The sequence below is a fragment of the Choloepus didactylus genome, chromosome 16, assembly GCF_015220235.1.
Source record: "Choloepus didactylus isolate mChoDid1 chromosome 16, mChoDid1.pri, whole genome shotgun sequence".
Lineage (NCBI taxonomy): Eukaryota > Metazoa > Chordata > Mammalia > Pilosa > Megalonychidae > Choloepus > Choloepus didactylus.
The window spans coordinates 76,265,450-76,293,120 of NC_051322.1; the positions used below are offsets into that span (position 1 = coordinate 76,265,450).

Sequence of the window (27,671 nt, forward strand, 5' to 3'; positions counted from 1 at the left end):
TGGAGTTTTCTGTGATTGCTTCCTGGTCTGAATTGTGTTTTGTACAGTTCCTTCCACAAAATGGCTATTAGGTAAATGTTTGCTGAAAAGACTTTAATCCCTGGAATAAAGTGTTTAGATTATAAAGCCCAGTGAGTAAAACAATTTGGACAAGGTCACGTAATGAGTTGTGGCAGATATAATTTGAGGTGATAGATCCAGGTTTTGGGAAGTAATATTTTTTGTCCAAAAATGTGACCATGAAACAGATTCAAAAATTTGGGGGTTTTATTCCAAATCAAGCAAAAATATTAAATTAAATAAGTTGTCACTTGCCCAAAGTACCACTGTCAAGTTTTAGAAAAAAAGATTCAAAGTCATGTGAAACACATTACATGTAAAGGATCTTTTCTCCCTAGGGAGCAATAGTTTATGAACAAATGAGTACACAGAAGCTTTGTTTGCTTCTTCCACATAGGAGAAATATGCTGTGACCATAGTCCTCAAACAAATTGATTGTCTCTTTACGTTATGCTTCTCCCATCACTTGGAAATACTGAGAAACTTCCAACTTGAGGTTTTCATTTTGGATGCAGAAAGCATGTACAAACCTTAGAAATAATCCAAAGATCCATCTAAGACAGGATTAAGGTCACATTTTTGGAGCAAACCCACATCCCAGAACAAGGACTACTCTATATAGGCCCTATCCAACCAACCTAAAACCTGCCCTAGAGTCAGAACAAGTCATCAGAACAAAGCGTGTTTCCAAACAAAACTTAACATTCATTAACAGAAGGAAACTTAATGCCAGATACCTTATATTGTATCATGCACAATTTTCAGAATAAATCACAAATACTAAAAAAGAAAAAACAGAAAAACTGTGAAACATATTTGCAAATAAATGTGGCCAATATAAACAAATGCCAGGTTGATGCATGTGTAGGAATTAGCAAAAACAGAACTCTAAAATAGCTGTTATAATTATGTTAAGGACTTATTAAGAAAACAAAATATGTTTTGGGTGGTTTTATGATTAAATAGATGAAGAATGCCAGTGGTGATATGGAGACTATGAAAAAGGACCACATGAAAATTCTAGAACTGTAAAAGCACATACCTTAGGAGAAAAAAATCACAGCAGGGTCTAAATATGAGATTAAAGATGGAAGAAGAAAGGGACATAGAGTTGGAAGACCAATTCATAGAAATTGTCTAATGTGAACAATCAAAAGGAAAAGGAGTGAAAAAAAAAAAAACAAACAATAGACAGGCCTCACAGACCTGTGGAAATATAAATTAGTTAAAGTACACATTATGGGTGTAGGAAAAAAATAAATCAGTAATAGTTAGGTCTTTACCAACTTGGTGAAAGCCTCCACTTAAAGATCAAGATATTCAGCAAATTTCAAACAAGTTCAACACAAAGAAGACCCTACCTAGATGCATGCTATTCAAAATACTGGAAACTGATAATGAGAAAACCTTAAGGAAATTTCACTTAGACACAAGAGAACAAAAATGCAAATGATGGCTGCCATATCAGAGACAAAGGTAGATAGAAGACAGTGGAATAACCGTTTAAAATTTCTTTAAAAAATTATAAAAGAAAAAAAAAACAAAAAATTTTATATCCAGGAAAAATACTCATCAAGAAAGGAGGTAAAATTAAAATATCATCCAGTAAGAAAGCTGAATTCATTTGTGGCCAAAAGAATAGTACTATAAGAAGTAAAAAAGAAGTTTTTTTTTTTTTTTGAATGCTATAGCAGAATGATATCAGATGGAAACTGGCAAGTACAGGAAGTAATGAAGAACTTTGGACAATGTAAATATTTGGGTAAAAATAAAACTACATTATTTCAATTTAAAAATTTTTTTAACAGACAAGTGACTATTTCAAGTCAAATATATCTTCAATATAATGTATGGTTTATAAGGTAAGTAGAAGTAAAAATATATATCACAAAATAACACAAAGGGCAGGAGGAGATATGTACACATACTATCACATATGAAGTGTAACACAAAAAATGTGATGTGGCAAATTATTAAGGTTCATAGTGACAAGTTAATTATTTATTTTAATCCCCAGAGAAACTGCCAAAATTATCAAAAATGGCATAGTTGAAAAAACAATAAAGGAAATAAATGTAACTAACAAAATATTAAATTAACACAAAAGATGTCAGAAAAAAAAGTGGAATGAAGGAAAAGAGGAACAGAAAAAAAAGACCATTGAGAGACAGACAGAATAAATAGAAAATTGTTGGATTTCTATCAATATAGCAATATCAGCATATCAAATACATCAATAATTATTTTCAATGTAAATAATCCATTAATTCAAAGTCATAGATTTCCAGACTACAAAAAATTTAAAGCCACTATACACTGTAAGTGGTGCAATTTAAAATACAGAAATATTTACAAAAATATAAATAAATACTTAATAAATAAATGAAAATGACAGAAAGTTATATAATTTGCTAATGATGAGCTTTAAAAATCTGTTATCACAAAAAGTAGATGATTGAAAGCTAGTTAGCAAGCTAGCTAGATGATAGATTGATAGAGACAGATAGATATAGTAGTTTATATGAAATAAAGTTAAGTACATGACAAGAAGCATTACCAGAAATAAAGAGGAATATTTAACACAATGTGTTTTAGGACAAATAGACCATAAATCACTGAATACTTAGAATATATGAATAACATTGTTAATGAACTTAATTGACACCCAACAACTGAAGAATTCACATTCCTTTCAATATATGGAATGCTCATGGAATACAGACCATATGCTGACCCATAAAACTCACCTCAATAAATTTTAAAAGATTACCTTCACAAGGAGCATGTTCTCTGTCTACGATGGAATTAAATTAAAAATCAATAACAGTAAAATATGTATAAAATCCCCAAATATATGTTAATTAAGTACACTCTTCTAAATAACTCAAAGGATAAAAGAAGAATTTATCAGGGAAATAAGAAAATAATGCAAATTTAATGCTAAAAAAGAAAATATCAAAATTAGTAAAGGGCATTTAAAGCAGTGTTTGGGAAAATGTATGGATTTATACACTTACATGAGAAAAGAAAAAATATCAAATCATTTATCCAAACTTCCAGTTTGAAAAATTAAAAAAGATGATAAAAGTAAACCCCAAAGGTGTAGAAATATGGAAGTAAGAATAGAAATCTATGAAATAGAAAACATATACAATGGAAAGAATGGCATTGGAAAAGTTCATTAAATTTATACATTCCTTATCAGAATAATTAGCAAAAAAAAAAAAAAAAGAGAGAGAGAAAACAGAATCACTCCATCCAGAAGGGAAGAGATATTTGAAAATTTAGTACAGGTATTAAAAGGATATTGGAGATATTATAAACAACTTTATTCTAATACATTTGTCAGCATAAATTAAATGGACTGATTGCTGGAAAAACTATGCAAATTACACAGACACATACTAGAAAAGGGAGAAAATATAAATAAACCTATATCTGTTAAAAAGAATTCACAATAAAAAATTTCCCACAATGGAACCTAGAATCAATGATTTCACTGGTAGAGTCTACCAAATATTAGAGGAAGAAATAGCATACTCATCATCAAACCATTTCAGAAAATGCAGGACGGTAAGATACTTCTCAACTAATTTTATGAAACCAGCATAACCCTATTAATAAAACTGACGAAGTCATTTAAAAAAAAGAAAATTGCATAGTAGTTAGCACCTTAAGAATAAATGAGAGAAGGCAGGGAAAGATGGCGGCATAGAGGGGAGTGGAAGCTAAGTATTCCTCCTGGAACAACTACAAAAAACCAGAAACAACCAGTAAATAATCCAGAATAACTGTGGGGGACAAACAAGACCATCCACTCATCATACAGCAACCTGAATTGGGTGGAATGCCCAAGAACACAGCATAAAATCTGTAAGTAAAACCTGCAGATCCAAGTCATGAGACCCCCTCCCCCATAGCCCGAGCTGCAAAGCCTCATGGTTCTAGAGAGAAGCTCTCTCCCAGCAAGCGAATATAGCTCAGCTGAGCTCCAACTGGGGTTTTAAGTAGCGAGTGTGAACTGCTCACTACAGGTACGAATCCCCAAAAAACAGACAGAGGCTTTGGGTGATGACTGACCTTGGAGAGCCAGAGGGTCACCTTGGACTGGGTCTGAAGGGGACTATCTGTTTCTTTTTCATCTCAGTGGAGAAAGCCCCAGTCATTTTCAGTTTCCAGGGCTGTGACTCAGGGAAGGGTGGAGAAAGCACAAGCAGAGAGGAGACCATTGAAATGCTAATGACCTCCACCTGGGGGGTCTATCTTCTCTAGGAGGAAAGGGGTGGGGCCCTTTCCATTCAGAACCAGACCCCAGAGCCTGGGGGAACATGGCCATACCTCCTCACACCAGTCAAGAATTATAGGCTAACAGGCATCACCTGCTGGGCAGAAAAGCACAGTGACCCGAGGCATCAAAGGGTGGAGCAATTTTTTAAGACACACCTGCAGGGAAATCAGATACTGAATATTTCTTCCCTCTGGGACCAGAGCCTGTTCTGGTCTGGGAAAACCTGATTTGGAAAACCAAGGAAACCATGCCTAGACAACAGAAAATTACAACCTACACTAAGAAAAACAAAGTTATGGCCCAGTCAAAGGAACAAGCATACACTTCAACTGAGATACAAGAATTTAAACAGCTAATGCTAAATCAATTCAAAAAGTTTAGAGAAGATATTGCAAAAGAGATACAGGCTGGAAAGGAAACACTGGACATATATATGGCAGAAATCAAAAGTTCAAAAAAACAACTAGTAGAATCTATGGAAATGAATGGCACAACACGAGATGAAAGACACAATGGAAACATACAACAGCAGATCTCAAGAGGCAGAAGAAAACACTCAGGAACTGGCGAACAAAACAACTGAAAGCCCACATGCAAAGGAGCAGATGGAGGAAAGAATGAAAAAATATCAGCAACGTCTCCGGGAAATCAAGGATGAAACAAAGTAGACTAAAGTATGTATCATCGGTGTCCCAGAAGGAGAAGAGAAGGGAAAGGGGGCAGAAGAAATAATAGAGGAAATAAGTAATGAAAATTTCCCATCTCTTATGAAAGACAAAATTACAGATCCAAGAAGCGCAGCATACTCCAAACAGAAGAGATCTCAATAGGCCTATGCCAAGACAATTAATAATCAGATTATCAAATGTCAAAGACAAAGAGTGAATCCGGAAAGCACCAAGAAAAAAGCAATCCATTACATACAAAGGAAGCTTAATAAGACTATGTGCGGATCCTCAGCAGAAACCATGAAGGCAAGAAGGAAGTGGTGTGATATATTTAAGATACTGAAAGAGAAAAATCGCCAACCAAGAATCCTGTATCCAGCAAAGCTGTCCTTCAAATATGAGGGAGAGCTCAAAATATTTTCTGACAAACAGACAATGAGAGACTTCGTGAACAAGACACCTGCCCTACAGGAAATACTAAAGGGAGCACTACAGGGTGATTGAAGACAGGAGTGCATGGTTTGAAACACAATTTTGGGAGATGGTAGCACAAGAATGTATGTACACTGAACAAAGGCAACTATGAATACAGATGAGAGAGGAAGGTGGGGAGCATGTGAGACACCACAAGAAAGGAGGAAAGATAAAGACTGGGGCTGTGTAACTTGGTGAAATCTAGAGTATTCAACAATTGTGATAAAATGTACAAGTATGTTCTTTTATGAGGGAGAACAAGCAAATGTCAACCTTTCAAGGTGTTAAAAATGGGGAGGCATTGGGGGAGGAATGCAATCAGCATGAACTAGAGACTGTAACTAATAGAATCATTATATTATGCTTCCTTTCATGTAACAAAGGTGATATACCAAGGAAAATGCAGATAAGAGGGGGGATAGGGGAGACATGTTAGACACTTGACATTGGTGGTATTGTCTGTTTCTTTATTCTACTTTGATTTAAGTTTATTTTTCCTTTTGCTGTTTCCTAGCTGTCATTTTTTTCCTCTTTCTTTTGCCTCTCTACCTTCTTTGACTCTCTCTCCTGCCTTGTGGAAGAAATGTAGATGCCCTTATATAGATAGTGGTGAAGGTGGTGAACACATAAATGTATGACCATGCAGAGAACCATCGATTATTTACTTGGGATGGAATCTATGGTGAGTAAACAAAACCATATTAAAAAAAAATGGGTTGATGACAAAACCTCGAGGGCAATATACTGAGTGAAATAAGCGAGATACATAAGGAAAATTATTTCAGGGTCTCACTGATAGGAACTAATTATAATATTTAAACTTGAGATGGGGCAAGATGGTGGACTGGTGAGCTGTATGTTTTAGTTACTCCTCCAGGAAAGTAGGTAGAAAGCCAGAAACTGCATGGAATGGACACAACAGAGCAATCTGACTTTGGGCATACTACATACAACACTCATGAAAATGTGGAACTGCTGAGATCAGCGAAATCTGTAAGTTTTTGTGGCCAGGGGACCTGTACCCTCCCTGCCAGGCTGAGTCCCATGGGAGGAGAGGCTGTCAGCTCTGGGAGGGAGAAGGGAGAACTGCAGTGGCAGCCCTTATCAGAAACTCATCCTACTGATCCAAACTCCAACCATAGATAGACTGAGACCAGACACCAGAGAATCTGAGAGCAGCCAGCCCAGCAGAGAGGAGACAGGCATAGAAAAAACAGCATGAAAAACTCCAAAATAAAAGCAGAGGTTTTTTGGAGTTCTGGTGAACATAGAAAGGGGAAGGGCAGAGCTCAGGCCCTGAGGCTCATATGCAAACCCAAAAGAAAAGCTGATCTCTCTGCTCTGTGGACCTTTCCTTAATGGCCCTAATTGCTTTGGCCCTAATTGCTTTGTCTCTTAGCATTTCAATAACCCATTAGATCTGTGAGGAGGGCCCCTTTTTTTTAATCCTTTTTTCTTTTTCTAAAACAATTACTCTAAGAAGTCAAATACACAAAGCCTCAAAGACTTGAAATTTGGGCAGGTCAAGACAAGAGCAGAACTAAGAGAGCTCTGAGACAAAAGGCAATAATCCAGTGGCTGAGAAAATTCACTAAACACCACAACTTCCCAAGAAAAGGGGGGTGTCTGCTCACAGCCATCATCCTGGTGGACAGGATACACTCCTGCCCATCACCAGCCCCATAGCGCAGAGCTGCCCCAGACAACCAAGTGTATATAAGTGCTTCAAAGAACAGGCACACACCACAAAACTGGGCATGGACATTAGCCTTCCCTGCAACCTCAGCTGGTTGTCCCAGAGTTGGGAAGGTGGAGCAGTGTGAACTAACAAAGCCCCATTCAGCCATTATTTCAGCAGACTGGGAGCCTCCCTACACAGCCCAGCAGCCCAGAACCACCCTGGCGGGACAGCACTCACCTGTAACATAGCACAGTCTTCCCTCAACAGAGGACCAGGGGGTGCATGGCCTGGAAGAGGGACCCACTCACAAGTCTCAGGAGCCATATGCAAATATCAAGGACTTGTGGGTCAGTGGCAGAGACAAACCGTGGCAGGACTGAACTGAAGGATTAGACTATTGCAGCAGCTTTAAAACTCCAGGATCACCAGGGAGATTTGATTGTTAGAGCCACCCACCTCTCTGACTGCCCAGAAACATGCCCCATTACAGGGCGGGCCACACCAACTACACTTGCAAGCTTGGTACACCAATTGGACCCCACAAGACTCACTCCCCCACTCCCCACAAAGGCAAAGCAGGGGAGAACTGGCTTGTGGAGAACAGGTGGCTCATGGACGCCACCTGCTGGTTAGTTAAAGTGTACTCCATGAAGCTGTAGATCTGACAAATTAGAGATAAGGACTTCAAGTGGTCTACAAATCCTAAAAGAACCCTATCAAGTTCAGCAAATGCCAAGAGGCCAAAAACAACAGAAAATTATAAAGCATATGAAAAAACCAGACGATATGGATAACCCAAGTCCAAGCACCCAAATAAAGAGATCAGAAAAGAAACAGCACCTAGACCAGCTACTCAAAGAACTAAAGATGAACAATGAGACCATAGTATGGGATACAAAGGATATCAAGAAGACCCTAGAAGAGCATAAAGAAGACATTGCAAGACTAAATAAAAAAATAGATGATCTTATGGAAACTAAAGAAACTGTTGACCAAAGTAAAAAGATTCTGGACACTCATAGTACAAGACTAGAGGAAGTTGAACAGTGAATCAGTGACCTGGAAGATGACGGAATGGAAAATGAAAGCATAAAAGAAAGAATGGGGAAAAAATTGAAAAAACAAAACGGACCTGAGGGATATGATAGATAATACAAAATGTCCAAATATAAGACTCATTGGTGTTCCAGAAGGGGAAGAAAAGGGTAAAGGTCTAGGAAGAGTATTCAAAGAAATTTTTGGGGAAAACTTCCCAAATCTTCTAAACATCATAAATACACGAATCATAAATGCCCAGCGAACTCCAAATAGAATAAATCCAAATAAACCGACTCCGAGTCATATTCTGATCACACTGTCAAACACAGAAGAGAAGGAGCAAGTTCTGAAAGCAGCAAGAGAGAAGCAATTCACCACATACAAAGGAAACATTATAAGACTAAGTAGTGACTACTCAGCAGCCACCATGGAGGCGAGAAGGCAGTGGCACGATATATTTAAAATTCTGAGTGAGAAAAATTTCCAACCTAGAATACTTTATCCAGCAAAGCTCTCCTTCAAATTTGAGGGTGAGGTTAAATTTTTCACAGACAAACAAATGCTGAGATAATTTGCTAACAAGAGACTTGCCCTACTGGAGATACTAAAGGGAGTCCTACAGACAGAGAAACAAAGAAAGGACAGAGAGACTTGGAGAAAGGTTCAGTACTAAAGAGTTTTGGTATGGGTACAATAAAAGATATTAATAGAGAGAGGGGAAAAATATATATGACAAACATAAACCAAAGGATAAGATGGCTGATTCAATAAATGCCTTCACGGTTATGATGTTGAATGTAAATGGATTAATCTCCCCAATTAAAAGATACAGATTTGCAGAATGGATCAAAAAAATGAACCATCAATATGTTGCATACAAGAGACTCATCTTAGACACAGGGACACAAAGAAATTGAAAGTGAAAGGATGGAAAAAATATTTCATGCAAGCTACAGCCAAAAGAAAGCAGGTGTAGCAATATTAATCCCAGAAAAATGGACTTTAAATGCAGGGATGTTTTGAGAGACAAAGAAGGCCACTACATACTAATAAAAGGGGCAATTCAACAAGAAGAAATAACAATCATAAATGTCTATGCACCCAATCAAGTTGTCACAAAATACATGAGAGAAACACTGGCAAAACCAAAGGAAGCAATTGATGTTTCCACAATAATTGTGGGAGACTTCAACACATCACTCTCTCCTGTAGATAGATCAACCAGACAGAAGACCAATAAGGAAATTAAAAACCTAAACAATCTGATAAATCAATTAGATTTAACAGATATATACAGAACATTACATCCCAAATCACCAGGATACATATACTTTTCTAGTGCTCATGGAACTTTCTCCAGAATAGATCATATGCTGGGACATAAAACAAGCCTCAATAAATTTTAAAAGACTGAAATTATTCTAACCCCATTCTCTTACCACAATGGAATACAATTAGAAGTCAGTAACTATCAGAGACTTAGAAAATTCACAAATACCTGGAGGTTAAACAACACACTTCTAAACAATCAGTGGGTTAAAGAAGAAATAGCAAGAGAAATTGGTAAATATATAGAGACGAATGAAAATGAGAATACAACATACCAAAACCTATGAGATGCAGCAAAAGCAGTACTGAGGGGGAAATTTATAGCACTAAATGCATATACTAAAAAGGAAGAAAGAGCCAAAATCAAAGAACTAATGGATCAACTGAAGAAGCTAGTAAATGAATAGCAAACCAATCCTAAACCAAGTAGAAGACAAGAAATAACAAGGATTAAAGCAGAAATAAATGACATCGAGAACATAAAAACAATAGAGAGAATAAATATCATGAAAAGTTGGTTCTATGACAAGGTCAACAAGATTGACAAACCCCTAGCTAGACTGACAAAATCAAAAAGAGAGAAGACCCATATAAACAAAATAATGAATGGAAAAGGTGACATAACTGCAGATAGTGAAGAAATTTAAAAAATTATAAGATGATACTATGAAGAACTGTATGGCAACAAACTGGATAATGTAGAGGAAATGGACAACTTCCTGGAAACATATTAACAACCTAGACTGACCAGAGAAGAAATAGAAGACCTCAATCAACCCATCACAAGCAAAGAGATCCAATCAGTCATCAAAAATCTTCCCACAAATAAATGCCCAGGGCCAGATGGCTTCACAGGGGAATTCTACCAAACTTTCCAGAAAGAACTGACACCAATCTTACTCAAACTCTTTCAAAACATTGAAGAAAATGGAACATTACGTAACTCATTTTATGAAGCTAACATCAATCTAATACCAAAACCAGACAAAAATGCTACAGAAAAGGAAAACTACTGGCCAATCTCCCTAATGAATATAGATGCAAAAATCCTCAACAAAATACTTGCAAATCGAATCCAAAGACACATTAAAAAAATCATACACCATGACCAAGTGGGGTTCATTCCAGCCATGCAAGGATAGTTCAACATAAAAAAATCAATCAATGTATTACAACACATTAAAAATTCGAAAGGGAAAAATCAAATGATCATCTCAATAGATGCTGAAAAAGCATCTGACAAAATCCAGCATCCATTTTTGATAAAAACACTTCAAAAGGTAGGAATTGAAGGAAACTTCCTCAATATGATAAAGAGCATATATGAAAAACCCACAGGTGGCATATTACTTAATGGTGAGAGACTGAAAGCCTTCCCTCTAAGATCAGGAACAAGACAAGGATGCCCGCTGTCACCACTGTTATTCAACATTGTGCTGGAAGTGCTAGCCAGGGCAATCTGGCAAGACAAAGAAATAAAAGGCATCCAAATTGGAAAAGAAGAAGTAAAACTGTCATTGTTTGCAGATGATATGATCTTATATCAGGAAAACCCTGAGAAATCGACAATACAGCTACTAGAGGTAATAAACAAATTTAGTAAAGTAGCGGGATACAAGATTAATGCATGTAAGTCAGTAATGTTCCTATATGCTAGAAATGAACAAACTTAAGAGACACTCAAGAAAAAGATACCATTTTCAATAGCAACTAAAAAAATCAAGTACCTAGGAATAAACTTAACCAAAGATGTAAAAGACCTATACAAAGAAAACTACATAACTCTACTAAAAGAAATAGAAGGGGACCTTAAAAGATGGAAAAATATTCCATGTCCATGGATAGGAAGGCTAAATGGCACTAAGATGTCAATTCTATCCAAACTCGTCTACAGATTCAATGCAATCCCGATCAAAATTCCAACAACCTACTTTGCAGACTTGGAAAAGATAGTTATCACATTTATTTGGAAAGGGAAGATGCCTCGAGTTGACAAAGACACTCTAAAAAAGAAAAACGAAGTGGGAGGGTGTACACTCCCTGACTTTGAAGTTTATTATAAAGCCACAGTTGTCAAAACAGCATGGTACTGGCACAAAGATAGACATATTGATCAATGGAATCGAATTGAGAATTCGGAGATAGACCCTCAGATCTATGGCCGACTGATCTTTGATAAGGCCCCCAAAGTCATTGAACTGAGTCATAATGGTCTTTTCAACAAATGGGGCGGGGAGAGTTGGATATCCATATCCAAAAGAATGAAAGAGGACCCCTACCTCACACCCTACATGAAAATTAACTTAAAATGGATGAAAGATCGCAATGTAAAAGAAAGTACCATAAAACTCCTAGAAGATAATGTAGGAAAACATCTTCAAGACCTTGTATTAGGTGGCCACTTCCTAGACTTTACACCCAAAGCACAAGCAATAAAAGAAAAAATAGATAAATCAGAACTTCTCAAGCTTAGAAGTTTCTGCACCTCAAAGGAATTTGTCAAAAAGGTAACGAGGCAGCCAACTCAATGGGAAAAAATTTTTGTAAACCATGTATCTGGCAAAAGACTGATATCTTGCATATATAAAGAAATCCTACAACTCAATTACAATATTACAGACAGCCCAATTATAAAATGGGCAAAAGATATGAAAAGACAGTTCTCTGAAGAGGAAATACAAATGGTCAAGAAACACATGAAAAAATATTCAGCTTCACTAGCTATTAGAGAGATGCAAATTAAGACCTCAATGAGATACCATCTAACACCGATTAGAATGGCTGCCATTAAACCAACAGGAAACTACAAATGTTGGAGGGGATGTGTAGAAATTGGAACTCTTATTCATTGTTGATGGGACTGTATAATAGTTCAGCCACTATGGAAGTCAGTCTGGCAGTTCCTTAGAAAACTAGATATAGAGTTACCATTCGATACAGCAATTGCACTTCTCGGTATATACCCGGAAGATCGGAAAGCAGTGACATGAACAGATATCTGTACGCCAATGTTCATAGCAGCATTATTCACAATTGCCAAGAGATGGAAACAACCCAAATGTCCTTCAACAGATGCGTGGATAAATAAATGTGGTATATACACACGATGGAATACTACATGGCAGTAAGAAGGAACGATCTCGTGAGACATATGGCAACATGGATGAATCTTGAAGACATAATGCTGAGCGAAATAAGCCAGGCACTAAAAGAGAAATATTATATGCTACCACTAATGTGAACTTTGAAAAATGTAAAACAAATGGCTTATAATGTAGAATGTAGGGGAACTAACAATAGAGAGCAATTAAGGAAGGGGGAACAATAATCCAAGAAGAACAGATAAGCTATTCAACGTTCTGGGGATGCCCAGAAATGACTATGGTCTGTTAATTTCTGACGGAGATAGTAGGAACAAATTCACAGAAATTTTGCTATATTAGGTATCTTTCTTGGGGTAAAGTAGTAATATGTTGGATGTAAAGCAGTTATCTTAGGTTAGTTGTCTTTTTCTTACTCCCTTGTGATGGTCTCTTTGAAATGTTCTTTTATTGTATGTTGTTTTTTTTTTTTTTGTTTTTAATTTTTTTTTCCATACAGTTGATTTTTAAAAAAAAAGTAAAAAAAAAAAAAAAAAAAAAAACAAGGAAAAACATATGTAGTGCCTTCTTGAGGAGCCTGTCGAGAATGCAGGGGCATTGGCCTGCCCCACCTCGATGGTTGCTAACATGACCACAGACATAGGGGACTGGTGGTTTGATGGATTGAGCCCTCTACCATAGGATTTACCCTTGGGAAGATGGTTGCTCCAAAGGAGAGGCTAGGCCTCCCTATAATTGTGCCTAAGAGCCTCCTCCCGAATGCCTCTTTCTTGCTCAGATGTGGCCCTCTCTCTCTAGCTAAGCCAACTTGAAAGGTGAAATCACTGCCCTCCCCCCTACATGGGATCAGACACCCAGGGGAGTAATTCTCCCTGGCAACGTGGAATATGACTCCCTGAGAGGAATGCAGACCTGGCATCGTGGGACAGAGAACATCTTCTTGACCAAAAGGGGGATGTGAAAGGAAATGAAATAAGCTTCAGTGGCAGAGAGATTCCAAAAGGAGTTGAGAGGTCTCTCTGTATAAAAATGTAGCTTATGAGGGGTGACAATGGGATTGAGAAAGCCATAAGGACCACATTCTGCTTTGTCTAGTTTATAGATAGATGAGTAGAAAAATAGGGGAAGAAAACAAACAAACAAACATACAAAGGTACCCAGTGTTCTTTTTTACTTCAATTGCTCTCTTTCACTTTAATTATTATTCTTGTTATTTTTGTGTGTGTGCCAATGAAGGTGTCAAGGATTGATTTAGGTGATGAATGTACAACTGTGTAGCGGTACTGTGAACAATCGAATGTATGATTTGTTTTGTATGACTGCATGGTATGTGAATATGTCTCAATAAAATGAAGATTAAAAAATATGTAAATTCATAGACATGAAATATAAGGTACCAAGATATAGGACAAGGCTTAAGAATGGAGAGTGGTTGCTTATTATGAGCAGAATGTTCAAATAGGATGAACTTAAATGTTTGGAAATGAACAGGGGTGTTGGTAGCAAGATGTGAGAATAACTAACAGTGCAGAATGGTGTGTGAATGAGGTGGAAATGGGAAGCTCAGAGTCATATATGTCACCAGAAGGAAAGTTGGAGGTCAAAAGATGGAAATGTATAAAACTGAATCCTATGGTGGGCAGTGTCCATGATCAACTGTACACATACTAGAAATCGCTTCCATGAACCAGAACAAATATATGACAATACAATTAGAAGTTAATAATAGAGGGGCATATAGGGAAGAACTATATACCTATTACAAACTACATACTACAGTTAGTAGTATTTCAACATTCTTTCATAAACAGTAACAAAGGTACTATACCAATACTACCAGTCAAAAATTGAGAGGGGTTGGTTAGGGATAGGGGAGGATTCAAGTTTCCTTTTCTTTTTTTCTTTTTTCATCTTTCACTTTATTTCTTGTCTGGAGTAATGAAAAGTTTCTAAAAATTAAAAAAAAAAATTAAGTGTGATGGATGTACAGCTGCATGAGGGTACCCAGGGGCGAGTGATTGTGCACTTTGGATCTTTAGATAAGTGTATGTTATCTGAACAATCTCAATAAAAATGAAAAAAAAAAGAATAAATGAAAAAAATCTTAATCATATTTTAAGAAATCTAATCCATCATTAGAAAGAAAGGATAACACACCATTACAAACTGATTTAATCTCAGGAATGCAGAACAGGTTTAACATATTTCACACAGTAACAGAGTAAAGGAGAATCCATAAGACCATTTTATGGACACATTAAACATTTTACAAAATTCAACATCCATTGATGATGAAAATTCTCAGGGAAGTAAGTAAGGAAAGGAACTTGCTTGACTGGGTAAAGGATGTCTATGAAAAAACCTACAGCTAACTTCATACTACCTTATGATGTATTAAAAATGCTCACACCCCATTTGGGGAACAGAATTGGATACCCACTCTCATGACTTCTACTCAAAATGGTACCATCAGTCTAAGCCAGTTAAGGAGGAAGTAAAAAGATATAAATGACATTAATATTAAAAAGAAGCAAAAACTTTACTTCCCAGGTAGCATGTAGTAAATTTAGGGAACATAAAAAAAAAAGCTGATATCCTACTGGAATTAAAAAGAGAAATTTGCAAGGTTGCAGGACAGAAAGCCCATAAACATGGCTCATATTATTACCTACCACAGCAATATGTTGATATGACCGTAGAGTCCCACATTCCACTCAATTCCTGAGCTCCAGCTGTGCTCTCTCCTTGGATGCTGTGAGATACACTGTATACTCAGAATAAACTCCCCTTGTTGCCTTTACTAGTTTAAGGGGATTTTGTTGCTTGTATAAAAAATGAGACCTTCCTAATACATTTATTTTACATTCAACTTAATGTATATTTATGTAACTATAGGTTTTTTGTGACTTTCATTCTCTGAGGTGGAAAGAAGGCTTTATTGCCCAAAAAAGGAACTTAGGAAAAAAATTTTGAGGAAGTAAGATGAAACTAGGTGTTTTGGAGACTATAAAAACCTATTTATTATCCTTTAAACATCAGTTTAGCATGGATCCTGAAGGCAAAGATAATTTGCTTACTTGTGGCTATAAAGATGCCAGAATAATTTCAAACCCTCCCCCAGACTACAATCTCCCTCTATTGACTATACACACTGTATCCCACTAGGTCTATCCTCCAGAGGAAAGAATTAATATTACTTAACTAAGCACAATCAGGAATAATAGCAGCATTCAAATAAAAGTAGGTACTTTATTTGTTAGGACTGATTGCTTCTTCAATTCCTGTATTTTCCTCAAGTTTAGTCTTTCCTCACACATCAACTAATTCCACGTTTTAAAGAGAAGGTGATAAAGTGTTCTCCATAGTCTGCAGAGTAAGTGGGAGGAGGGTTGCTGTAGCTCATTGATAAAGTCACAAATTCAAATATGACCCCAACCCCAACCTCTTTTCTGATTGCTATCCTCTCCAGAAAGTGCTAACAGACATTTCTTCAGAAAGAGAAACACTGTCATGAACCACAGGTTCTGATTTTAATCAAAAGTCTGTAAAGAGTGTAGGAAGATGTGTTTATTAAAAGACCCTCTAAATAGATGGGATCAACAAAGGAAATTCAAGGAACTGAACCCAGAGCATGGTCATACTATTTGCATTTGTAAGCAATCAGAGCACACCAATGTGCCAAGACATACTAGTAAGGAATTTGAAACCTAGATCAGTGCTTCTCAAACTGTAAGAAGCTTAAAGGTCACAAAAGGATTTGGTTAAAATTCAGATTTGCATGCAGAGATCTGTGGTCAGAATGAGATTCTGCATTTCTAATAAGCTCTGAGGCAAAGATGATGTTGCAGGTTCATGGATCATAAGTTGGAGAGTGAAAGCCTAGATTTTAAAATGCAGCTCCATATGCCCTGGACCTTATAATTTTAGCAGAGACAGAAAAGACATATACATAGAGAGTAATAAACTGCAACATCAAAATTTAAAGAAATTTGAGCAAATGGCTAAGAATTATGGTTTATTGGAAACTGTAGACATTGCCATCTTAATGACTATATTTTATCTGAGGATATTTTTCAAGGCCTGCTTTACATCTTTGTTTCTCAGACTATAGATCAGTGGATTAAACACTGGGCTTACAAAGATGTAGAAGACAGCTATTATTTTGGATTCCTCAACAGTCTTATTTGTTGGTAGTCTTACATACACACAGAAGATGGTTCCATAAAACAAGGTGACAGCCATCATGTGAGAACCACAGGTGGAGAATGCCTTGTGCCTTCCTTTAGCTGATGGGATCCTGAGAATGGCAGCAATAATAAAGGCATAGGACATTAGGATGATGGTGAGGGAATTGGAGAAGTTAAAGCCAGCTGATATGAGCATGGCATGCTCCTTGACATAAGTATCAGAGCAAGAAAGCTTAATGAGTGGTGGGTCAGCACATAGAAGTGGTTGATGACATTGGATCTGCAGAAGGTCAAGTGGAAGGTCAGGATGGCCTGGAAGAGACCATCTGAGAATCCATAGATATAAGGAAATGTGGCCAGGCAGATGCAGACTCTCCTGGACAATTTCACACTATAGCACAATGGGTTGCATATGGCCACATAACGGTCATAGGCCATTGCTGCCAGCATGTAGATCTTGGTAAGGAGGAGTGCAGTGAAAACATAACACTGGATAAAACAGCCAGCATAGGAAATGGTCTTCTTGTCTGATAGGAAAGCCATCAACATCCGGGGAGTTGCATTTGAGGCATAGCACAAGTCCACAAAGGCTAAGTTAGTGAGGAAGAAGTACATGGGAGTGTGAAGGTGAGGGTCCAGTCTGATTAACACCATTATTCCCAGGTTGCCTAAGAGTGTGATGAGGTAAACAACCAGAAACAACACAAAGAGGAGAGACTGAAGTTCTGGGAGATCTGAAAGCCCCAGGAGGATGAATTCTGTTATTGTGCTGCCATTTTTAATGAGCATCTTGAAAGTCTGTGCTTGCTGTTGAAACAAATGGAAATAGAGAAGTCTAGAAAGGGATAGTTCAGGTTAGCTGGCAAAATAAATGAATGAGGTTAAATTATGCTGGTTATTTATAATATTTTGAAAGTCCAAAGAGTCAGTAACTTGGTATTCAGAGGGGCAGAATTTCATGAAACCAATGCCAATTAGTGATAATGATTCTGTTTCCACCAAAAACAATCTCCTGAGAGTGGCAAGGTAAGAAACCTGTTTGGTTTTTGGTTTCCCAGATGTAAAATGGGAAATAGACTTGTCATAGGGAATAATATAGTTAATTCATTTAAAGTTTGTAGAAAAATGGCTGGCATAAAGTAAGCATATAATGGGAGTTTTTAGAATTAGTTAACACTTTTCATAGTTGACCTCATCTCTCTTCTTCTTTATCCTGAGATACTGGTAGAAGGGCAGATAAGGTTTCAAAGCAAATGTCAACATTCTTCTACCCCATTGATTTTCAACATCAAAGAAAACCTGATTTTTAAAGAGGAATACCCAAATGATCTGTAAGCCTCAGCATAAGACTTAATAAAATTTCCCCTTGATTAAAAATAAAAATGAGAAGGACACAAAGACTTACTTCAGAATCGAACTTGCATCTATTTCCTCTGAGGAAGGAATTTTCCTGATGCCTCTGTAACCTGTAAAATTGAACTGAATTTATACCAGGACAAAGGAGGTGGAGAGTCACTCCTTAACAGCAAATCTCAGAAGGACTGAGGAGTAGCAGAGATGAAAGTTACATCATGAATCACCCCTCTTGCATTTAATTGGAGCACTCTGGGATCAAGATGTTAATCATAAGCCTCAGTGTATTACTGCAATTTCAAATTTACCAGTGTTTACTCTAAAGTTCTAGGGAAGACACACAAAGAAGTTTCATCTTGAAATTTTGAAGATTGTCTGCTTTACATTTTTTATTTTTCTTTTATATTAAAACTATCTCCTTTCCTAAAATTCAGAGCACTTAGCCATGTCCTTTCTGGCCCAGATACTTTGGAAAGGTTAAGCCATAATAAGCAGGACTGTGAAACAATGCAGTTCAGCAAAAAGTTTGGTGAGTACCTCCTATCTGTCAAGCACTTTCCCTCAGGTAGCTTAGTTGATTCCTCAGAATAATCCAGTGAGGTAGGTACTCCATCCTCATCTTTCCTGTAAGGAATTAGAGGTTCAACTAAAAGAATAGTGACCACCTGACTTAACCACAGCCACATACCTAGTAAGGGCAAGGTCATATTTGCATTCCTGTTTTCATGTTATGAGTAGAATGCTTTCTCAATTGTAGGTGGTTACAATTCCTTGTCTTGTATCATAATCATAGTTCATCCTTCCTTCCCTCAACATTTAAAAAATATTTCCTTCCTCGGCTTCCTTCTAGTCAGCCCTTCTTATTCTCACAATATCCAAGGTGCCCTTGAAAGTAAGAAAGTTTCAGATTGAAGTCCTCTAAATTGAAGTCTCTCTGCCTCCACAAAACTGAGCTTGACCTGCACCTCCACTCCCAGGTGGCCGTAGCACTCTGCCATCATCCATGACAAAGTAGATGACACAATTTGTGGTAATTAAAAGTGTGTGTGTCTCTTTCCTCCACTAGACTGTAAACTCCTTATGGACAAGAAGTGACAACTCTGCATCCATCACACATCCTGTTAGATAATAACTGATCAACAAACATTTATGAATAAATAAAGAAATGCCTAATGTTCAGTTAATACAGAAAATATATAACAAATCTTTGTTTCCCCCTCTCAGGTATTGTGTTTTATTAAGCACAGTCCCTTACCATCCAAAAATGTAATTCTGTAAGGGTACGATATGGAATGAGTGACTAGTGTGTTTAAGAATCCATGGGAAAGTGAACAGAATAGTGACAACTAATTATAGGTAACAGATATTCAATACTTAATATGCTACATACCTTGCTCTTAGTACTTTACAAGCTTCAGCTCTCTGAATCCTCACACAAGCACATGAGGGGCTTTAGTACCATTATCTCCATTTTACCATTTATAATCTGAAATAAGAGAAGTTAAATAAGTTGTGCTAGTATATACAACTAGTAAGTTGTGAGCCTGGGATTCAAATAAGAAAAGAAATAGTACTTGATATCAAGTTGTTGATAGTTTAGCAAAGAAATGTGACAAATTCACACATTATTAACATTTTCTGAGTATAGAGGCATTCATCCATAGTTTGTTATGCAACACATGTTTATTGAGATGATACCATGAATCTATCAGACAATAATATTATAATATTAGAATAGTAATACTGAAAAATCATACAAGTTAAAAGCACCTGAGAGTAGGAGATCATAAACTGAGATGATATGATTTATTCAGAAAGATCAGCCCAGAAGACACAGAAAAAAAGAGGATAAAGATAAGAAATATCAATCTAGACAGAAAGTTTGTAAAATTTTAAAACCTTATTAAATTACAATCCTTAACATTTAAAGATAAAGAAAATTACAAGCGAAATAGACAAATCCACAACCATCAAGGAGTATTTTTACATGTTTCTCTTGGTTTTTATATAAGAAATAATCAAAACAAGAGCTGAAAAAAGAAAAAAAATCAACTGGATTGTCCTAACAAAGCTCTGCTTGGCTCAAGTCCCATCACTTCAGAAAATACTATTCAGCACCACTGGCTTCCACAATTTGTATGTCTCAGGAGGAAATGCCAAACTGGAGTGGGAGGTGGCCATGAGGTGGGTGGCTCTGAAAATCATCCAGCAGGAAATGGAATACCTAGAAAACCCGGAGAGTAAAAATCTTAGATGCCGCACACCAGTTGTGTTTTCACTGTGATCTCCCATATCAGAGTATGGAAACTTCAGGTTGGGTACTGATCCAGTTTCATTAAGAGAAAGGATGATGAAAGCATATACAACTGATGGCAACTCACAAAGCATGTTAAGCCATGTTTATTGAATATCTGTAACGGTGACCAAAATAAAAGGGTTCCTTCGGGACTATATGTAGATTGTAAATGACATTTTTTTTTCCTTTCTATTCTCCAAGCCAGCAACACTGGATCAACAGAGGTGGTTTCCTGGGCCTTCTAAAGAAATGATGATCATAGACTCTGGAGAGAATATAGATATTGATATTTATTTAAAAGTCAACCTCTCTCCGAGATCCTTCAAAAAAAAAATACTCTATTGTTCTGAACTTCCAGATCATGAGTGGTAGATTTATTATGAAGCTATCATATTAAAACATGGTATATTGATGTAGAAACTGATAAATAAGCCTTAGAATAAAGAACCAAGAAACAAACCAACAAGAACTTGATACACGGCAGAGTTTGAATTAAAAATGTTCATGAGAATCGTATGGATTATTCAATGAATGGAAAATTGTTTTCATTAAGAAAAAAGAAATAGACTTTGCTTTGAACCATTAATAATTCCAGTAACAATAAAAACAAATTTTTAAAATATTGGAAAAAATGAAGGAGAATACTTAAATAGCAAGAAATATTTTATAGAGAAGATAAACAAAGAAAAACCATAGAGAGAAGACTGATAAATATTAACTACAATAAAATGTAAGACTTCTGCACCACTAAATATATTATACTCAAAAAATTAACATAAACAGTCTGAAGATATTTGTATTGCCTATAATACTGAAAGGTTAGTACCTAGTATGAAATACATAAGGATCTACTGAAAATGGATAAAATAAAATGTAAAACAATCAGTTTAAAAGTGAAAAATGTATATGGTCATCTAACTGAAAGAGTACTTTTGAATTAACATAAATACATTTAAAAATATTTAATTTCATTCATAATGAAGGATCCAAAACCTTAAGCACAATATGAAAATAGATTTTATGTTTATCTGATTGACAAACATTTTGAAATGTGACAATATATTGGGTTAAGAAGGATGTGGAGTAAAGGGAACTCTCACACACTGTTGGTAGGAATGTAAATTAATAGAGCAATTTGGCAATATATAATAAATCTAAGGGCATGCATATCCTCTGACTTAGCAATGACAGTAAGGTATATACTTGAGAGGAAATCTTTCAGAGGTATCAGTGCTACTACACAAAGATGTTTATTGCTGGATTTTCATATTATCAAGGAACTAGAAACAATATAATTTTTCATCAACAGTAGAATGGATGAATACATTGTAGCACACTTACATATTGGCATAGAATGATGCAGAGAAAATTATTGTTAAATAAATCAGCATGCATAAACCACACAATTATTAATGGAGGTTAAACATGTTGCAAAAGGATACCTAAAATTATTTCATTCATACAAAGTTTCAAATAATGCGAAACAATACTGGATAATTCTATAGATACATAAACACCTAACAAATGATATCATTCTATATAAGCTTACGAACATGAAATTGATAAAAGAGTTTACTTAAGCACAGGGATAAAGGAATAGAATCAGCAAGGGAGGACACTGCTGTAATATCTTATAACTTTCAAAAGATATCTGCAACAAATGAGACAATGTGTGCAGATTTATAAATAATTAGTTGTGGATACATGGGTGGTGTTTATGTTATTTCTATGTTTGGTTTTATATTGTAAACAGTTCACAATAAAAAATTAAGCAATGGAGGCATTACAATAATTTAATATTATAGGTAAATATCAAATAGATTATGGTTGGAAAATAACTTAAATTCCTCAGAGCAAAAAAAGAGACAATAAAGTGAAATATGGCTTGAAAATATTTTAAATGATAAAATTTCATCATTTCAAAATATAAATGAAAAATTAAAATATAAATGAAAGAAAGTAGTACATATAACCATAATTGAGTATGTAACTTCCCGAAAGTGGTCTTAAAGTGAATAAGAAAGAAAACAATATTAGCACTACAATTTGAAAAAATGCAAGGCAAAGAACTTAAGGAAATTCACAACATAAATTCAAATTAGCAGTAAAATATGAATATGTTAAATAATTAAATATATGTACACACAAATATATGTATACATACATAGAAATATAGACATAGATAAAACATCAGAATATAATCTATTTTTTAATGGAAAAGCAGTGATTGTTAAAGAGTGGAGAAGAGGAATCACATATTGGTGGGGATACATGGAGGTTAAAAAGGAAATAGTTTGAAAACTTTGGCATCTCCTTCAGAGGCCTTATGAGTAGGCAATATAGATAAAATGGATAATTTCCTAGAAACACATGAAAAACCAATACTGACTCAAGAATAAATAGAAGATTTTAACAATCCAATGAAAAATAAAGAGACTGAATCAGCCATCAAAAACCTACTAACAAAAAAAAAGATCAGGACATAATTGTTGTTTCATAGATGAATTCCACCAATCATTCCAAGAAGAATTAATACCAATCCCACTCAAATTCTTCCCAAAAAATTGAAGAGAAGGGAACACTACCAAGCTCATTATAACAAAGCTCATAATTCAAAGCCTGAGAAGCATACTACAAGAAAATAAAATGACAGAACAATCTTCCTAATGAATAAAGATTCAATATGAACAAAATACTTGAAAATTGAATTGAACTGTACATTAAAAGAATTGTACACCATGAGCACATGTGTTTTTTTCCAGGTATGCAAAAGTGGTTCAACAGAAGATTATAAATTAATGTAATATACCACACTTACAAACTGAAAGAGAAAAACCACATGACCACCTCAATTGATGCAGAAAAAGGCACTTGAAAAAGTGCAGTGTCCTTTCTTGATAAAATGTTTTGAAAGGTAGCAATCAAAGGTAACTTCCATGACATGATATAGGGTGTATATGAAAAATTCAAAGCAGAGATCATAATCCAGGGTGAGAGGCTGAAAGCTTTCCTTCTAAAAGTAGGAAGAGCACAAGGATACCCACAGTCACCACTGTTGTGTTATTCAAAATTGTGCTAGAAGTTCTAGCTAGAGCAATAATTAGGAAAAAGAAAGAAAAGAAAAGAAAGGAAATAAATTTTTTTCCAAATTAGAAAAGAAGTAAAATTTTCACATTCACATACACAAGTAATGAGCTATCTGAGGAGAAAATAAAGAAAACAATTCCATTTACAATAACAACTAAAGCAATTAAATAGCTACAAATAAACTTAACCAAGGGCATAAGGTATTGACATTCAGAAAACTACACAACATTACTAAACTAAATCAAAGAAGAGCTAATAAATGGAAGGACACTCTGTGTTCATGGACTAGAAAGCTAAATATTATTACGATCTCAGCTTAACTCAAATTCATCTGCAGATCAATGTAATACCAATCAAAATCTAAATAGCCTAGTTTGCAGAAATGGAAAAGTTAATTACCAAATTTATATGGATAGGTAGGGGGCCTCAAATAGCCAAAAACATTTTGAAAAAGAAGAATGATGCTGGAGGATTCATGCTTGCTGACTTCAAAGCATATTACAGTGCTACAGTTGTGTAAAGAGCGTGGTACTGACATAAAGATAGACACATTGATCAATGGAATTGAATTGAGATTTCAGATATAGACCCTGAAGTCTATGGTCAATTAATATTTGACATGTCTCCCAGGACTACTCAACTGAGACAGAGCAGTCTCTTTAATAATTGGGGCTAGGAGGCTTTGATATCCATATCCAAAAGAATAACAGAGGGACCCTATCTCATGACCTATACAAAAATTAACTCAAAATGGATTAAAAACTTAAATATAAGAAACATTGCCATAAAACTCCTAACTCCTAAAAGAAAATGTAGAGTAGTGATAGACAGTGGTTTCCTAGACTTGTTGCCAAAGCACAAGCAATGAAAGAAGAAATGGGTAAATGAGATCTCCTCAAAAGTGAATACTTTTATGCTTCAAAGGACTGTTAAAAAGGTAAAAAGGCAGCTTCCTTGATGGTACAAAATATTTGGAAACCACATACCTGAGGAGAGTTTGATATCCAGAATATATAAGAAAATCTTACAACTCAACAATAAAAAGACAGATGACCCAATTTTAAAATTGGGAAACAGGCATGGACAGGCATTTTCCAAACAGGAAATACAAATGGCTAAGGAGCAAATTACAAGATGCTCAACTTCGCTAGCTACTAGGGAAATGCAAATCAAAACCAGGAGATATTGTTTCAAACCTACTAAAATGACTAATATTCAACAAACAGGAATCTACAAGTGTTGGAAAGGATGTGGCCAAATAGGAAAACTTAGTCATTGTTCCTGGGAAAGTAGAATGTTGCAACCACTGTGGAAGAGATTTTGGCAGTTTTCAGAAAGGCATCTACACAAGTGCCAAATGATCCATCATCCCATTACTAATTACATAAGCATAAGAATAGAAAGTAGGGATGCAGACAGACATTTACACAACAATGCTCATAGTGACATTATTCTCAATTGCCAAAAGATGGGAAGAAACCGAGTGTCCATCAACCAACCAATGTATGAACAAATGTGGTATAGACATATGATGGACTATGATTCCGCATTCAGAATGAAGCCCTGAAGCATGTGACAACATGGATGAACCTTGAGGGCCGTATGTTTAGTGAAATAAGTCAGATACAAAAGGACAAATATTGTATGATTGCACTAATATGAGCTAATTGTAATAAGTAAACTCACAGAATTGAAATCCAGAATACAGGTTTCCAGGAGGTAGAATAAGTGTAGAGAATGCTGAGCAGATGCTTACTATGTGCAGAATATTTAAATCAGTGGAATTTAAATGTTTGGAAATGAATACAGGCAATGGGAGGACAATATGGTGAGAACATGTAACTGCACTGAATTATGCATGTGATTATGCTTGAATAGGGAAGATTAGAGGCATGTGTGTCACTAGAAGGAAATATGGAGGATAAAACTTGGTACTGTAAAACACAGTGAACCTCATGGCAGAAGATGACTGCAATTAATAGTACAAGCAAAAAAGTGTTCTTTCATGAACCAGAAAAAAATGTATGTCATTAGTAAAAGTAATTAATCATAAAATAGTATATGGGAAAAATGTACCTATTGTAAACTATGGACTATAGTTAATAGCAATATTTTAACATTCTTTCATCAATAGGAAAAAATGTGTCACACTAATGCTAGAGGTCAATAATAGGGGTAAACAGAGGTTTTTTTTTTGACTAATGAAAATGTTCTAAAATTGATTTTAGTAAAGAATACACAAATATGTGATGATACTGTGAACCATGGATTTTATACTTTGGATGGATTATTTGTTATGAGAATATATCCAAATAAAAGTGCTAAAAATGTTTTATAAGGAGGTCATTGTACTGGAAATATCATTCCAAAGATGTTTTTGGAGAAATAATATGAGATACACCCATATATTATAAATATAATAATATATATACACATTACAAAAGAATAAAAACACACCTTCTGTGGTTGGCAGATGTATGGAAAATAGTTTGGAAATTATAAATCACCTTGAAATGTAATATTTTGCCTTCATCATAGCATGTCATAATTCTCTTTTTCATAACGTTGCACAAGCTTGAGTACCAAAGATGAATCACCTATTCTTTTCTGGTTTTCTAGAGCAATAATAGTGCATTCTGGTTTGTCTCTCATTTTCAATAAGTGTGAGTATGATTTAATTAATTGTGGTGACACTGTACTCAACCAAATAATGTGACACTTTCTTCCAACTTCCATAAGTGAATTAATAAACACAAAAATTACTCAAAGACACAAAGTGAATTGTTAATTTAGGGTGCTAAGTAATATCTCAGATCATGGTGATATATTATGTACCTTCCTCATCAAAAAAAAAAAAGTTTATTATTTAGCAAAAAAATTCTTTTGAATAACTTCCCTTACTGCTCTTTTAACATCTTTGTTTCTCAGGCTATAGATAAAAGGATCTATCATGGGACCCACAAAGATATTAAAAAACAGCTGCAATTTTCCCCTCTTCTACAGATGTCTCAGAAGGGGGCCTCAAATACATGCAGAGCAGAGTTCCATAAAAGATGTGACAGACATCAAATGGGACCCAGAGGTGGAGAAGGCTTTGTGCCTCCCTTCAGCTGAGCTGATGCCCAGGATGGCTGTGAAGATGAAAATACAAGAGATGAGGATGATGGTGAGAGAACAATTGAGGGTGAAACCAGCTACCACAAACATGGCAGTTTCTTTGATGTAGGTATCTGAGCAGGCGAGGACTAGGAGAGGTGGGTCCGCACAGTAAAAGTGGTTGATCTCATTGGGTCCACAGGACAGATGAAGCATCAGGATGGTCTGGGTCAGACCATTGGAAAAGCCAGAAATATAGGGAGCAGCAACCAGAGAGAAGCAGGTACATCTGGACATTTTACTCCCATACAACAAGGGTTTACAGATGGCCATGTAGCAGTCATAAGCCATTACTGCAAGGACATAATAGTCAGTGATCATCAGGGCAATGAGAAAGGGGAATTGTATAAAACAACCAGTGAAGGAAATAGTTTTTCTCTTGGATAAGAAATTAACTAACATCTGAGGGGTGACAGTGGTAGAGTAACAGACATCTAAAAAGGAGAGATGACTGAGGAAGAAATACATTGGCGTGTCAAGTTTTATGTCACATCTGATTAAGAAAATCATGGTCATATTGCCAATTACTGTGACAAGATAGATCAGCAGGAATACCACAAAAAGGGCAAGTTGCAATTCAGCTTGATCTGTCAGTCCCAGGAGAATAAACGTATTCCCAGGTGTGTGGTTTTTCTTTAACATTGTATTTGCTTGGCTTTTAATGAGGTCTAAAGAGAAGGAAATAAAATTAATTGGTATGTTGTCATTTATCCTTTACCCCCATCATGTCATCTAATACTTCTTCCTCTTCTGTCAAACTTGTAATTCTATGTGATGTAAAGATATAGCCTATTAAGCATATGATTTATAATTTAAACATCTAAATTGATATACAGCTCCTTTTGCATAAACGCAGTCTTGCTTTTTTTTTTAATGGCACCATTTCTGGAACTTTTATATTTGCCCATTTACAATTTCCTTCAACAGGGGAATGAAAATGTTGCTTTTTTTTT

At 35.7% G+C, this 27,671-nt stretch overlaps 1 pseudogene; it reads right to left on the bottom strand.

The window, feature by feature from the left end:
- Nucleotides 1-16,695: 16,695 nt before the first annotated feature.
- LOC119511694 lies at nt 16,696-27,360 on the bottom strand (annotated as a pseudogene).
- Between the last annotated feature and the right edge of the window lie 311 nt (nt 27,361-27,671).